This window comes from Giraffa tippelskirchi, chromosome 1 (assembly GCF_054371585.1).
Source record: "Giraffa tippelskirchi isolate mGirTip1 chromosome 1, T2T-mGirTip1v1.2.pri, whole genome shotgun sequence".
Classification (NCBI taxonomy): domain Eukaryota; kingdom Metazoa; phylum Chordata; class Mammalia; order Artiodactyla; family Giraffidae; genus Giraffa; species Giraffa tippelskirchi.
The window spans coordinates 63,401,325-63,417,310 of record NC_137275.1 but is presented as its reverse complement, the minus strand read 5'-3'; the positions used below and the strand labels follow the sequence as shown (position 1 = coordinate 63,417,310).

The window sequence follows — 15,986 nt, the reverse complement described above, 5'->3', positions numbered from 1 at the left end:
AGCGGTATGCAAAAAAAAAAAAAAAAGCTTCTTTGAGATCCAAGACTGTAAACCACTTGGCACTGGGTAGGATTTCTCCCAAGATTACATAGGGATTGGGTACTGTGGGATGGATGGGGACTACAGCTTCATTTACTATCTGGAGGTCTTAAACCATTTGCCAGGTTTCATCTTTTTTCTTTACTGAGAGGACCGGGCTGTTACACAGCGAATTGGTGGGGACCAATAGCCCACAAGCAACGAATTTATTTATTAGAGGCTGTAGTCCCTCCCGATCCTCTCTTCTGAGCAGATATTGTTTCTGGTTAGGAAACCAAGTGGAATATCGGAGGACAATGATGACCGGTTCAACTTGGTGGGCTTGTCCAGGAGTCTCCTGGTCCCACACCTGGGGGTTAATTTTGTCCTCCCATAGTTTTTGGTCTCTCTCTATTGGAGAGGGTGTAATGAGTTCTTCAGTAGTAAACAGAAACTGTGGGCTCTAAGGGCTGAAAAGCTTCCCATCACAAGGGTGGTCCCCAGTTTAGTGAGTACATCTCTTCCCAGTAAGGGAGTAGGACACTCAGGGACCACCAGACTGGTGGGAAAATATTTTTCCACCCCAGCAACAAAGAAGTGCTCTGGTGAATCTTTTAGTAGTTGTTTTTCCTGTAGCACCCAAAATTGTACAGGTTTGGGAAGAAAAGGCTCTGGAGCAGGAAGTCAGGACAGAGTAGGTAGCCCCCGTGTCAACCAAGAAATTCTCGGACGTACCTGCCACATCCAGTTGCAGCCTTGGCTTCAGCCCCGTGATGATTATCTGTGACAGGCAGGCTGGCTGTAGCGGGCCGCTTCAGTCCTGTTGAATCATTCTGAGAGAAGGCTTGCCACTTGACCTTGAGGCTCTTGGGTCCCAAGGGCAGAGTGCCATCCAATGTCCCAATTGATGGCATTTATATCAAGCTGTTTTAGGAGACTTGTCACGATTTGGACACTCTTTGGCCCAATGCCCCGCCTGTTTATAGATTAGGCATTTGCCTCGTACCTTGTCCTTCAGGGACTCAGGGTTTGCCATAGGGCTTCCCGGGAGGGGGGCCAGCATCTGGGCATGCCTGTCTCTTTCCTTTTCTCCCTCTCCTGGGCCTGTTCTCTGTTATGAAAGGTATTGGTGGCTGTCTGGACCATCTCATTTAAAGAGGCAGCAGGGTCCTGCTACTGTAGCTGTCGTAAGTTTATCCTGATGTCTGATGCACATTGGAACAGGAATTTGTCCTTTAAAATCACCTGTCCCTTGTTAAGAGTCTAAGTCCAGATTGGTAAACTTTTGGAGGGCTTCTTCCAGAAAGGCAATGGGGTTCTCATTGGGCTCCTGAGTTATTGCTGAGACTGGGCATAGTCCCACAACTAATAGGCTTCCTTCTATTTCCATTTCCATGGGTGGACTTCCTTAGGTGTGAGTCTTCCTGAAGCTTATCCTACCCAGTACTGTTGCAACCTGAGAGCCAGGCATCCCTGGGTTAGGGTGCAGAGCCTCAGCAAGCTGAGGCATGACAGCCTCCTGGAGATCGAATCCTTGGGCAGGTCAGGGAAGGTTGGCCTCCCAAGAATTGGATCCCTGGGCAGGTCAAGGCATGACAACCTCCTGGGACCCTTGAACTGGTGGATCCCAGAGCAGGTTGAGGCATAACTTTTGAGGGCCATATCCCTAGGCAGGTCGAGGCAGGTTGACCTCCTGGGACCCCTGGACTGGAGTTGGGTATCTCCAAGGTCTCCAGCATGACCAGTGCTGGATAGGATGAAGGGGTTGTAATTTTAACTTATTGCTAGTTTGTTCACCACATATGGGAATAGATATCATGATGTAAAGCAATCTAAGCCTGTGCCCTGAGACTGGGAACCTGGTGAAATAGTCATAAGCCTTATCCTCTTACTGCTCTAAGGGATTGTAAGTCACTGATTTCCTCCCCTAGTCCTCCATAAGAGCAGGTTAGGGTATCTCCAATGGTAAACATCTCATTGTCATAGACCCACTTTAGGTAATAAAAGAAATAATGACAAAGAAGTGGGTTATCTTGCCCTGTTAGGGGCATTAAGATTATTTTAATAATAAGTGGGATGGAGCAATGTTGCCCACAAGGGGGCAGGGTTCTGGTTGTAGGAGTTAATAAGTGGCTTAAGAACAAATTTATAAGAGGCAACAGACCAGATGTTCCATAAAAGTGGAGTGGGGATTTGATCCGGGGGTATGTTTGTGACCTTAGGAGAAGAGTGGTAAGGGTTTGGGCCCAAACAGCCTGCAGGGCTAATTCCCAAGGTGACAAACATTATCCCTGGAAGCCCAATTGCCTTTGAAGGGATGCCAACAGATGGACTTCTAGCAGGCATTGTGTGCCTGTCTCCCACCCTAGTGGGTTCACTGAGAGATGCTGATGTTGCACATGTTGTAGGAAACATGATAGATGAATGCCTGAATATCTAGAGGGAACATTGTGGGCCTAGAAGGGGCTCAGGAAAAGAGCATGAAACAGGAAGGAAGGGGGCAAGGAACAACTTTTGAAAGAATGGCATAGCACAAGGGCATAACTTAAACCAATTAAAATCAGTTAGGTCCAAGATGACAAGTCAAATTCAAGTAAACCTTAATCCTGAATCTGCAAGCTAAATGACACAGCCAGAGGTGGCAGGACAGTTCCAAGGCACTGTCAAAAGATGGAGGAGTGGGTGGTTCCACAATGGTTGGGATGATCCTCCCACTGATTAGCATATGAATTCACCCAGCTTGCAAAACCTAGCCAGACCACATTCCATGGCCCAAGCACTTGCCCTCTGCAATGGCCCACATCCTGCAGAGTGTGGTTCTCCCAGAATCCTAACAAATCCACCTCTTACCTATTACTGTGTCTCTAACTGAATTTTTGCAATGAGACATTAGAGCCTGAGCTTCATTATATCCTGAAGCCAGGCATCATGCATGGGTTTTGGCCGGGCTTATGACCCAGGAGAGAGGAGCTGAAAGACAGGAGGAAAAAGCAATCCCCTTCATAACCTGCCTGAAAATCTTCTCGCAGATCTGTGCTGGCAGTTTTCATTGGCCTGATCCTTGGCACAAAGAAGATTAAGGACAAAAGAAACCCCACTGCCTTGGGTAACAGCTACTGGGGCTCAGCAGATAGTGGAGCCTTCGGGACAAAATGAGGAGTAGCCTCTCCAGAGTTCCTCAATTGCACCCACTGCTGCTCACCTGTTCACCTGGGAGGTGGGGGTGGGGGGGTGGGGGGGTAGGGAGGGTGGGTTTAGGAAACAAGAAATGAGAGATTGTAAAGGAATTACGATTTTGTTAGGCATATGTCCGTCCAGCCATAGGAGCGAGGACCTCCTACCCTAACCAGAGGTCTTCTGGAATCTGAAACTGAGCCGTGTGAGCTTTCTGCTGAGTTCATTTTTCACTGTCCCAGTTTCCAGCATGCTGGGCTTCTTGTCACTTTCCCTGCTCTGGGTTTTCTTCGGGTTCTGCTTCCACTGAAGGAGCTTTTGCCAAGTTGGGCTCCTGCTGTGCTTGGCCTCCTCCTTGTGGGGACCACACCGAGGTTGTTTCAGCCAGGTTAAATCGGAGTTGTGGCACCATAGATATCGAGGAGTGTGTAATTTCCTCAGCTCTGTCTCGTCACAACAAAAATTTGAAGTGACAGGCCAGCATTAAAGCCCTCAGACAGACCGTGTCATAGCTCTTGGACAGATCAGTGTCACAGCTCTTGGACAGAATAGTATTACAGCTGTGTGTTACAGCTCAGTTTTATTTAGAAAATAAAGGAAAATACATCCTCGAGGTGTGAGGGCATGCTGACCCAAAAGAAATGAAGAGAAGAGAGAGAGGGAGGGAGAGAGGGAGACAGAGAGAGAGAGGGAGAAAAGGCGCATGAGAGAGAGACCCCTGGCCCTTTAGCTCCTTTTTTTATGTTTTTTCTCCTCCCTGTGGGCCTGCCCTATGTAAATTGGGCTAGGCCAGAGTGCTGTTTATTTTACCTGAGGTCTCATTCCTGTCCTCGGACCTTCTTTTCTATTTTTGTGGGGTTTTCCCTTCCTTGTCTTTTAGCCACCGCCATTCTGGACTCCTTTTTCCTATTCTAACTATCTAACAGAAAGAAGTAGCTAATTTTGGAAACTTATTTAAATCACCAGAATATCATTTAGAACATTATGACTTCTTAATGTCTATAGAATAGTGCTCCAATAACCTGGAAGACACTATTCAGTTTTTAAAACCTACTTCTAGGAAGACATTGTAGATCACAAGGATTAACAAATTAAAACAAATTCAAATTAGCAAAATAAAACAGAGAACTCTCTCAGAGTGATGGAAATAAGACAGACTCAGTAACTTTTTAACCTGAATATTATCAAAATGTTAAATGTGAGAGTGATTGAGAGGTTTGGAATGGCATTAATGACATTCATGCTAGGTAAATTTAAGACAATAAAAAATTATAATATTTTAAAGTGTATTTTTTCCTTTGAAGGAATTCTTTCATGAGCCCTAAGGGAATTGCTAATTATTACTTCTTCATAGATTGTGAGAGACACAAATTATTAGAGTTCTAAGAAAACAGTTTTTGTAATGTGTTAATGCTCCAATCTTAATGTTTAATTGATTTAATTAATTTCTTCAAAGGCTTATATATTTAAAAATAATAAATTTAAACAAGTTTCATAGTTTTGGAAGAGTTTATACTATTTCATTATCAGAAATTAAATATACCCTGAAGCTACTACATCAAATACATATGTGTTAATTGGGATATTAGAAAATGAATTTTGGCTGTGTTTCTCAGCGAATGAAACAACAAATTACTGTGAGATTCCTAAATGTATTCTATTAAAGTGTGGGTTTACTGAAATATCCCTAGTCAACATTTAATCATATTGAGAGATGGGAGAATGTCTTATTCATCTATAAAATACCGGCATCTAGCAAACCTTATAGTTCCTACTTGGCTTTATATATATATATATAGATATATAAATATAATGGAAAGATACATTTAGAGCACAAAAGTAATTTATTTAGATACTCATAAATGTATAATTTATTTGTGCTTCAACTAAAACTTAATCTGCTATGATTGTGTCTATTAAACAGAATGTTAAACTGAGTTCATGCCATGATATACAAAGCAGATTATAACCTGCTGTGAATGGAAGTAGAGGTTATGATATTTCTGTGAGTGTCATATCAGGAAGTGTTTTCCAGCACACTCAATTATTTTGTGTGTATATATGGTCAGGGTAACAAGCCTACTACTAAAACATAGTGAAGTGCTAGAGTTAGGAATGCTTCCACGTGTCTCTGAGACATCATTGTATTATAAGAACACTTGAGCTCTACTCGTTCTACTTATTTGATGCTATTTTACATCTCACTTCTTTCAAAGACACTGACAATAATTCTTATACTGAAAAGTTTTCCTTGACTTCCTAACATCTAGCAGAAGCACTTTGTAATCCTACTACATAATGAACAAGTTTGTGCTACAAATTACAGAGAAAATCAAGTTACACAGCAATGAGTTAATATTGACTAATTTCGTGTGAATAGTCATACATTATAGCTTAAATAATGTTTTACTGATAATGTGTATAGCCCAATTGGGCCAAATGTGTTACATTTGCATTTTAGGCCATAAGTGTAGGTACTCCAAAAAAAATCTAATATCTTTAAGTTCTAGAAACTACCTCAATAATTATTTGGACAACAAGCAAGGGAGAAAAGGAAAGATATTCCCATCTGAATGCAGAGTTCCAAAGAATAGCAATGAGATAGAAGAAAGCCTTCTTCAGCTATCAATGCAAAGAAATAAAGGAAAACAACAGAATGGGAAAGACAAGAGACCTTTTCAAGAAAGTTAGAGATACCAAGGGAACATTTCATGAAAAGATGAGCTCGATAAAGGACAAACATGGTATGGATCTAACAGAAGCAGACGATATTAAGAAGAGGTGGCAAGAATACACAGAAGAACTGTACAAAAAAGATCTTCATGACCCAGATAATCACGATGGTGTGATCACTCACCTAGAGCCAGACATTCTGGAAAGCGAAGTTCAGTGGGCCTTAGAAAGCATCTCTACAAACAAAGCTAGTGGAGGTGATGGAATTCCAGTTGAGCTATTTCAAATCCTCAACGATGATGCTGCGAAAGTGCTGCACTCAATATGCAAGCAAATTTGGAAAACTAAGCCGTGGCCACAGGACTGGAAGGGGTCAGTTTTCATTCCAATCCCAAAGAAAGGTAATGCCAAAGAATGCTCGAACTAACACACAATTGCACTCAACTCACATGCTAGTAAAGTAATGCTCAAAATTCTCCAAGCCAGGCTTCAGCAATACATGAACGGTGAACTTCCAGATGTTCAAGCTGGTTTTAGAAAAGGCAGAGGAACCAGAGATCAAATTGCCAACATCCGCTGGATCATGGAAAAAGCAAGAGAGTTCCATAAAAACATCTATTTCTGCTTTATTGACTATGCCAAAGCCTTTGACTGTGTGGATCACAATAAACTTTGGAAAATTCTGAAAGAAATGGGAATACCAGACCACCTGACCTGTCTCTTGAGAAACCTGTATGCAGGTCAGGAAGCAACAGTTAGAACTGGACATGGAACAACAAACTGGTTCCAAATAGGAAAAGGAGTACGTCAAGGGGGTATATTGTCACCCTGCTTATTTAACTTATATGCAGAGCACATCATGAGAAACGCTGGGCTGGAAGAAACACAAGCTGGAATCAAGACTGCCGGGAGAAATGTCAGTAACCTCAGATCTGCAGATGACACCACCCTTATGACAGAAAGCGAAGAAGAACTAAAGAGCCTCTTAATGAAAGTGAAAGAGGAAGGTGAAAAGTTGGCTTAAATCTCAACATTCAGAAAACTAAGATTATGGCATATTGTCCCATCACTTCATGGGAAATAGATGGGGAAACAGTGGAAACAGTGTCAGACTTTATTTTTCTGGGCTCCAAAATCACTGCTGATTGTGCTTGCAGCCATGAAATTAAAGGACGCTTACTTCTTGGAAAGAAAGTTATGACCAACCTAGATAGTATATTAAAAAGCAGAGACGTTACTTTGCCAACAAAGGTCCGTCTAGTCAAGGCTATGGTTTTTCCAGTGGTCATGTATGGATGTGAGTGTTGGAGTGTGAAGAAAGCCGAGCGCCGAAGAATTGATGCTTTTGAACTGTGGTGTTGGAGAAGACTCTTGAGAGTCCCTTGGACTGCAAGAAGATCCAACCAGTCCATCCTAAAGGAGATCAGTCCTGGGTGTTCATTGGAAGGACTGATGTTGAAGCTGAAATTCCAATACTTTGGCCACCTCATGCGAAGAGTTGACTCATTGGAAAAGACCCTAATGCTGGGAAGGATTCGGGGCAGGAGGAGACTGGGACGACAGAAGATGAGATGGTTGGATGGCATCACCGTCTCGATGGACATGGTTTTGGGTAGACTCCGGGAGTTGGTGATGGACAGGGAGGCCTGGTGTGCTATGATTCATGGGGTCGCAAAGAGTCGGACACGACTGAGCGACTGAACTGAACTGAACTGAATCGCTAGGTCATGTTTGACTCTTTGCAATCCCATGGACTGTAGCCTGCCAGGCTCTTCTGTCCATGGGATTTTACAGGCAAGGATACTGGATTTGGGTTGCCATTTCCTTCTCCAGGGTATCTTCCTGATGCAGTGATCATACCCACATGTCCTTCATTGGCAGGCAATTCTTCACCTTTGAGTCACCAGGGAAGCCATATACATATATATGTATATACACATACAAGTGTACACATGTGTATGTGTATATACATATATACCTGTATATGCATAGATGCACACACATATACATATATGTATATACACATATATATTCCCCAATACACACACACACACATATTCTCAATCACACACACATACACACACACCCATATTCTCAAATACATATATTTGGGGAAAAAATTGAGATGAAACTAAAATGCTAAGATCCTGAAATGAATTTTAGTCATAGTAAGGAATTTATTTTTTAATATTGAACTATTGATTCTAGAAAGAATTCCTGAAAATTAACTGTTAAAGAGTTGAGATAAGTAAAGCTATGCATGCATTCATGTGTGCTCAGTCATTTCAGTCATGTCTGTCTCTTCGAGACCCCATGGGTGGTAGCCCATCAGGCTCCTCTGTTCATGGGATTATCCAGGCAAGAATACTGGAGTGGATTGCCATTCCCTCTTCCAGAAGATCTTCCCAACTCAGGGATTGAACCCGGGTCTCTTGAGTCTCCTGCATTGAAGGTGAATTCTTTACCTCTGAGCCACCAGGGAATCTAAAGATGTAAATCTCTAAAATTAAATGATTTCTGATAAGATAATTGATAGAAAATATATAATACCATGTTATTCAGAGATAGATAACGCCTATATTCTATGGCAGAAGCATATTGCAATATACAAATCTAATGACAGAGTATAATTCTTTACACATCAGTTCAGTTCAGTTCATTTCAGTCGCTCAGTCATGTCTGACTCTTTGCAACCCCATGAATCGCAGCACGCCATGCCTCCCTGTCCATCACCAACTCCCGGAGTTTACCCACAGTCATGTCCATTGAGTCGGTGATGCCATCCAGGCATCTCATCCTCTGTCGTCCCCTTCTCCTCCTGCCCCCAATCCTTCCCAGCATCAGGGTCTTTTCTAGTGAGTCAACTCTTCGCAACAGATGGCCAAAGTATTGGAGTTTCAGCTTCAACATCAGTTCTTCCAATGAACACCCGGGACTGATCTCCTTTAGGATGGACTGGTTGGATCTCCTTGAGGTCCAAGGGACTCAAGAGTCTTCTCCAACACCACAGTTCAAAAGCATCAATTTTTCGGTGCTCAGCTTTCTTCACCGTCCAATTCTCACATCCATACATGACCACTGGAAAAACCATAGCCTTGACTAGACGGACCTTTGTTGGCCAAGCAATGTTTCTGCTTTTTAATATGCTATCTAGGTTGGTCATAATTTTCCTTCCAAGGAGTAAGTGTCTTTTAGTTTCACATAGAAGCCATTTATTAAATGTTTATTGAATTAATGATGAATGAAGAGTTCTAAGAACTTCTTAGGATCCACCCAAAGCAAAACCCATGTTTATTTTCAAGAGATGGAGCATTGAAATATGGTACTTTTTTATTCTCTGCTTTCTATTTTAAACAAGGATTATCTCAATTGTGGGAAAATATTTTAAAATGCTATGAAATTCATTTTAAACTCCAGTATAAAGCTTGAATAAAATACCATCTACCTAAATAACATAACTGAATAATCATTTTTAAAATATCTCAGTGAGGCCCACTCTGATATATTCTTTGAAATAATAATGATACAAAGAACTTAAAAGAAGGATATATATATACAGATATTTTGAATGCACAGAGAAGTGTGTACTTAATTTCCACTTCAGGACAGGTAAATGCAGGAAGGCTGCAAAGCATTTCAAAAACACATTTCAAAGGAGATAACATATTTGAATACATTTAATCGAGTACATTGTTGGAAAGTAAAGCTCTGTATCTCTCTAAAATAAACTAATATCTCCTTGAAAACAGTCTCTTGAATCCTTGGAAGACTACCCCACCACTAAAAAAAAAATTGTTTGCAAAGTAAAGGTCAACCTGGAGAAATTGTCAATTTTCTTTCTGTAAAGTTAAATAAGCTTTTGTTTGTAGGAAGTGGGTGAGGAGATGACAACAAGGTTGAGTGAATCTCTATTTCATCATTCAGATTTCCAGTTGGTTTCTTCAAGCAAGTAATTGCAGAGAAGTGAGTTCTTTTCTCAGTAGCTAGTAATCTTTCTTATTCTTCAAGCTATGACTTTCATATCAGTCCTAGGGGCTTTTTTGCTATTTGTATTTACTCTGACTTACAACTAGCATTAAGGCTCTCAGTCAAGACGGACATGAAGGAGAAGTGGATGGCTTTTAGGGCTAGGAATAAGAGCTTCAGGCTTTCTTCTTAGATGTAACCACATTATTTTTCCAGATAGATTGCTTTTAGCTTTTTTTGTGTGAAATTATTTTGTAGTCTTACTCCAATTTCAGTTACAGATTAAGAAACAAAGAACTTAACCTTTAAGTTCTGACTTAACTCTAAGGAAGCTAGGCGATTACAAGTCTGTGTTTTCTATACTTCCAAATGCAGTGGTTAGTTCATTCTGTTGAATTCTATAAACTAGGTTTATTTATCAGAGTTCTTCAGAAAGAATATACAGTAAGAAGACTAATTATAAGGAATTGGCTCACATGATTATAGAGTCTAGCAGTTCCCAAGAAGTGCAGGGTTTGTGAGGGAACTGGAGATATAGGAGACCCAATGTTTGCTTTTTCTAGTTCATAGGCCAGAAATCTACAGATCCTGGAAGAGCTAATATTTCAGCTTGAGTATGAATTCAGGAAAAAGCCACTGTTTCAGTTCAAAGGCAATCAGACAGAAAGAAATCTCTCTTACTCAGGGAACTTTCAGCTTTTCTGTTCTATTTATGTTTTCTCCTGACAAGATGAGGCCTATACATATTATGGAGGGCAACCTGCTTTACACAGCCTAACAATTTAAATTTTAATCTCATCCGAAAATATCCTCACAGAAACACTCAGAATAATGTTTGACCAAATAACTGGACATCCCATGGCCTATTCAAGTTGACACAGAAAAGTAACCATCACATTAGAAGTAGTATTTTTTTTTTCATTGCTTCAAAGCAAATGATCAGGTAAAATAATTCAAAAACAAGCAAAAAACTATAACTTGTAATTTTTTTTTCAAAATTATAACTTAGATAACCTTATATAAGTTATATAACTTTATATAACTTAGATAACTTTATAAATACAACAAAATTTTTTTCAAAACTAAAAACATAAATTATAAGTACATATTCTATACATACAAGATATATAGCAATTATTAAAAATTAATAGAAATTACATCCAGTATTTACTAAGTATTTGAAACATGCCAAACATTAGGCAAGTTATTTAACATTCACTATTAGTTAGGAAACTATTCTCACTACTCAAAGAAAGACTGATACACAGCTGGAGAATGGAGAAGTAGTGAAGTCCAGGTAGAACTGAACATTTCTTGGACTACAGCAAATTTCCATGTTTTCATTTGTACACTGCATGAAGTATATGAATTTGGCCCAGAACCTCAGCTGAACTGTGGTTTCTGTTTATCTGAAACTTGCTAAAATGTGGGAAATGATCATATGAATCATATCACAGCTCATTGGAAGGAAACTCTCTTCAGTTATTAATGCAGTCCAGCAACAGACAAAACCCATATACTCTCTTAACCATGCAGGTCCCATAAAAGTACTTTTATGCATTTTACAGAGGATATTTAAGAAGTAGGTAAAACCTGGGATTAGAGAAGAAAGTCTACTTATTCTGAAATTCCATCGAATGTGGAAAAGCATTTGTTTTGGTAAAAGTTTAATTCAGGTTTTTTTTTCACTCTAAAAATATACATTTTTTTAAATTTTTCAAAAATCAATTTTACATTGCATAAGAGGAGACTTAAAAATATAACTCAAGGTAAACATTAAGATATACTTTAAGATATACTTAAGGTATGTCATATTTGGGTAATATGATGTGTCAATATGGGATCATCCTTCATAAAAATAAAAAAAGTGCCATTCTGAGGATTGATGTTGACAATGCAGGAGGCTTTGCATGTGGATGGAGGAATATATGAGAAATCCTTATACCTTACTCTCAAATTTGTTCTATATCTAAAATGGCTCTACAAAAAGTCTTTAAAAATATAACTCTACTGATCTAGTATTTCTAGTAATTCCATTTATAGTCATTTATATTTAAAAACTAATCAGTTAAAGACTTATAAATGAAAATGCTATTTACTAGTATATACTTAGTGCGTTAAAATATTACTATAAACTAAATATTCAGTCTTTGGAAATTCAGTTCAGTTCAGTTCAGTTTAGTCTCTCAGTTGTGTCCAACTCTGTGACCCCATGAATCGTAGCACGCCAGGCCTCCCTATCCATCACCAACTCCCAGAGTCTACCAAAACCCATGCCCATCGAGTTGGTGATGCCATCCAACCATTTCATCCTCTGTCGTCCCCTTCTCCTCCTGTCCCCAATCCTTCCCAGCATTAGGGTCTTTTCCAATGAGTCAACTCCTTGCATGAGGTGGCCAAAGTATTGGAATTTCAGCTTCAACATCAGTCCTTCCAATGAACACCCAGGACTGATCTCCTTTAGGATGGACTGGTTGGATCTCCTTGCAGTCCAAGGGACTCTCAAGAGTCTTCTCCAACACCACAGTTCAAAAGCATCAATTCTTCAGCGCTCAGCTTTCTTCACCACCCAACTCTCACATCCATACATGACCACTGGAAAAACCATAGCCTTGGCTAGACCGACATTTGTTGGCAAAGTAATGTCTCTGCTTTTTAATATGCTATCTAGGTTGGCCATAACCTTCCTTCCAAGGAGCAATCGTCTTTTAATTTCATGGCTGCAATCACCATCAGCAGTGATTTTGGAGCCCAGAAAAATAAAGTCTAACACTGTTTCCACTGCTTCCCCATCTATTTCCCATGAGGTGATAGGACCAGATGCCATGATCTTAGTTTTCTGAACGCTGAGCTTTAAGCCAACTTTTTCACTCTCCTCTTTCACTTTCATCAAGAAGCTCTTTAGTTCTTCTTCGCTTTCTGCCATAAGGGTGGTGTCATCAGCATATCTGAGGTTATTGACATTTCTCCCGGCAGTCTTGATTCCAGCTTGTGTTTCTTCCAGCCCGGCGTTTCCGATGATGTACTCTGCATAGAAGTTAAATAAACAGGGTGACAATATACCGCCTTGACATACTCCTTTTCCTATTTGGAACAAGTCTGTTGTTCCATGTCCAGTTCTAACTGTTGCTTCCTGACCTGCATACAGGTTTCTCAAGAGACAGGTCAGATGGTCTGGTATTCCCATCTCTTTCAGAATTTTCCAGTTTATTGTGATCCACACAGTCAAAGGCTTTGGCATAGTCAATAAAGCAGTAATAGATGTTCTTGTGGAACTCTCTTGCTTTTTCGATGACCCAGTGGGTGTTGGCAATTTGATCTCTGGTTCCTCTGCCTTTTATAAAACCAGCTTGAACATCTGGAAGTTCACGGTTCACGTATGGCTGAAGCCTGGCTTGGAGAATTTTGAGCAATACTTTACTAACGTGGAAATTAGTGTAATAAATTGTTGCATAGCCATAAGTTTTAATGCCCCAAAGCCTCTGTAATGTGGTTAGAAAAAAAAAAGAGTACTTAGTAATATAGAAAAAGTTCAAAGTTAATGCCCAAGTTAGATAGTTTATTTGCTCATAAACCTACCTCGTAATCTGGTCATTCCACTCCTAGGTATTTAAGCAAGAAAAAATGAAAACACATTCGAAGCTTATACACAAATATTCATAGCAGTTGTTCGTAATGTTGTTTCCACTGTATCCTCTGGAGTGAGTTTTTCATTGCATAAATGGATCCTGAATGAAGAGCTCATCATAGACATCTGATGCTAGCAAGGATTTTTAATCACACGTGTAAAATCAAAGAAATTCTCACACTAATATGTAAAAAACTATAGCTCATACTCTGCTCAGGGGGAGTTCATAAAACTGCCTTGATCATGAAAGAGTTATCTTTCCACATTCTGTCATTTATATTTCAAAGGGAAAGAGACTATAAGAGGCAAAACCATCAGTGTGAGTATCACCAGACACCCTACAGTTCCCACGTGCTGCTGGAAGAGACTGAGTGGGGAGTTCATCACTTGAGGCATCATAAATGTGGTATTGTACAAAGAGCTTAAAGATTTTATATAAAATAATTCTTGAGCTTCAGTATGGTGAGCCTTATATTGGAGATACCATATTAGCCTTTTCTATTTTTATAGTTTCCTAAGATTCATTTCTTTGGGATTGTGGATCTTGAGGACAAGCCATAGTCCTCATGTGCAGTGGATAATCCTTGCAGGGCTGGCTGCAGGCTGTACACTTTGGAGCTGACTAGGCAGGTATAAGTAAAAATTATCAAGTTACTTATGAGGAGGCTCTTAATCTTGAGCATTACATTTTCTAAGAAGCATGAACCATCTAATTATTGAAACCTTGTGAGTTTTCAAATGTGAACATTCATGGGTAACTTGATAAATCCAATAAATTAATTTTTGCTAAGGTGTTAATGACATATTGGCATTGTGAAAAAGCTCATTGGTTACTGACTAATGAAGTCCTAGACATCATTTCTCATTCAAATTTTCTATCAATAAGTGTGCCTGATGCCAAGTGGACTTCATGGAGTGAGCATTTTATCTTACTAGGTTCTGATTTATAAGAAGTATCGGTTTCAAATTGGTCTGTATATAGCTGATTTTCAAACAGTTAGTTTAGCTTTCAAATAAAGGAAAGAGTAGTGAAAACTCACTTTCTACCTCTAGGGTTTACAATATTTATTTGGATAGTTAAATTTTCAAGTTCTACAGTTATCTTAGAAAGAATTGAAGATACTACAGAGAACCAGAACCCACAGTGTAAATCACCAAAATACTGAGGTATTCAATCTACAGTTACAGATAAAAAGAGACAATTTAGATTTTTATCCATATCAGAATGCAAAATGAAGTCCTAATAAGATGCTTTAGAGATGAGTTATCCAGCCCTTTCCATATATTATTGTAGAAACATTATTTTCCTTTATACAGTATTTGAGATTATAAACTATGGATGTGTTTTGCGTGTGTGTATAATAGATTCAAGTTGGGGGAAAGGGCATCTAAACTCAATCTCTAATGTACCTTTCTTCTGCAAAGCAAAAGAAAAAATAAATGAGAGAATTACCACACAAAAGTCTTCAATTTATTCAGGGAACTTTATTCATTGATATATAAATTTTTTATTCAGGATAATTTATGTATTTCATAAGAGAAAAAATAGAATAAAAATGTGGTTGTTGGATAATACCACTTTAGTCTCTCCTTTCTTCTTCTGAGTAGTTCTCTAAAGACCATGGAGAGCCCTGCCACAAAGATAGTTGTAGAAGTGTGAAAATAATTTGAGACAGTAAATAAAATGAAAATCTATAATTTTTTCTATTGATTACATGGAAAAAGGAAGAGCACATGATGATTCTGACTGAATGAGAAAGAAAGCTTTATAATTCACATTTTCTTTTTTTAAAGTCTGGCTCCAAAGATCTATGATATATGCATATGAATTCCCTTCAACTTACAAGACCTCAGTTTGCAAAGTAAACTAAGAATAGAAAGAAACAGTGAAAAACTTTGCTCCTGAAATATTGTTCTCTTTTCATAAAATGATTTTTGTAATATCTTTATTTAAAGGAATCTATTACCTTCTGAGCTATTGTTTGAAGAAGTCTACTGAAAATCTATTATTTAAAATTGAAGACTTTGGGATTGTATTATACTTTCTGTTTCGTGGATAATAAGACTTACTCCTTTATCAGATATTCCTTTCAGAGAGAGTTTACATTTATTCCATGTAAGTTTCAATTGCCATTCAGAAAATGTATTCTTTCAGCAGCCCTTGTTTCTGAATAAAAACCCATTTAAAGTGTCCTCACTGGGCTGAATCTCTGTAGACTTCCTTTCCTTTCCCCAAATGAGCAATATATTTTATGAAAAAGATATATTTTTGGCTCTTTGTTCATTTCATATTTTTCATTTGTGGATGTGAAAGGTGTACTCATCTTTTCCTGTTGATATAGTAGGAAAATAGAAGTTACAATCGTCCAATAAAGGGCAAAAATAATTTCATTTTCTATATACCAAGGAATTGTCTTGAGCATACCATTAAATAATTTTTTAAGGAAAGCAAATTTCACAAGCAACTGGCATACTGACTTTGAATAGTCTTGGTGAGAGGTTAGAAAAAAGCATACAGCATGTTTGT

At 38.9% G+C, this 15,986-nt stretch overlaps 1 long non-coding RNA gene across 1 annotated transcript in view; it reads left to right on the top strand.

Annotated features, from left to right (window-relative positions):
- LOC145521229 (uncharacterized) overlaps positions 1-15,650 on the top strand; it is a 37,209-nt gene extending 21,559 nt beyond the window's left edge. Inside the window, exon 3 of the long non-coding RNA XR_014065251.1 lies at positions 13,747-15,650. This is a non-coding gene — a long non-coding RNA (uncharacterized LOC145521229). The remainder of the gene's footprint in view (positions 1-13,746) is intronic.
- Positions 15,651-15,986: the final 336 nt, after the last annotated feature.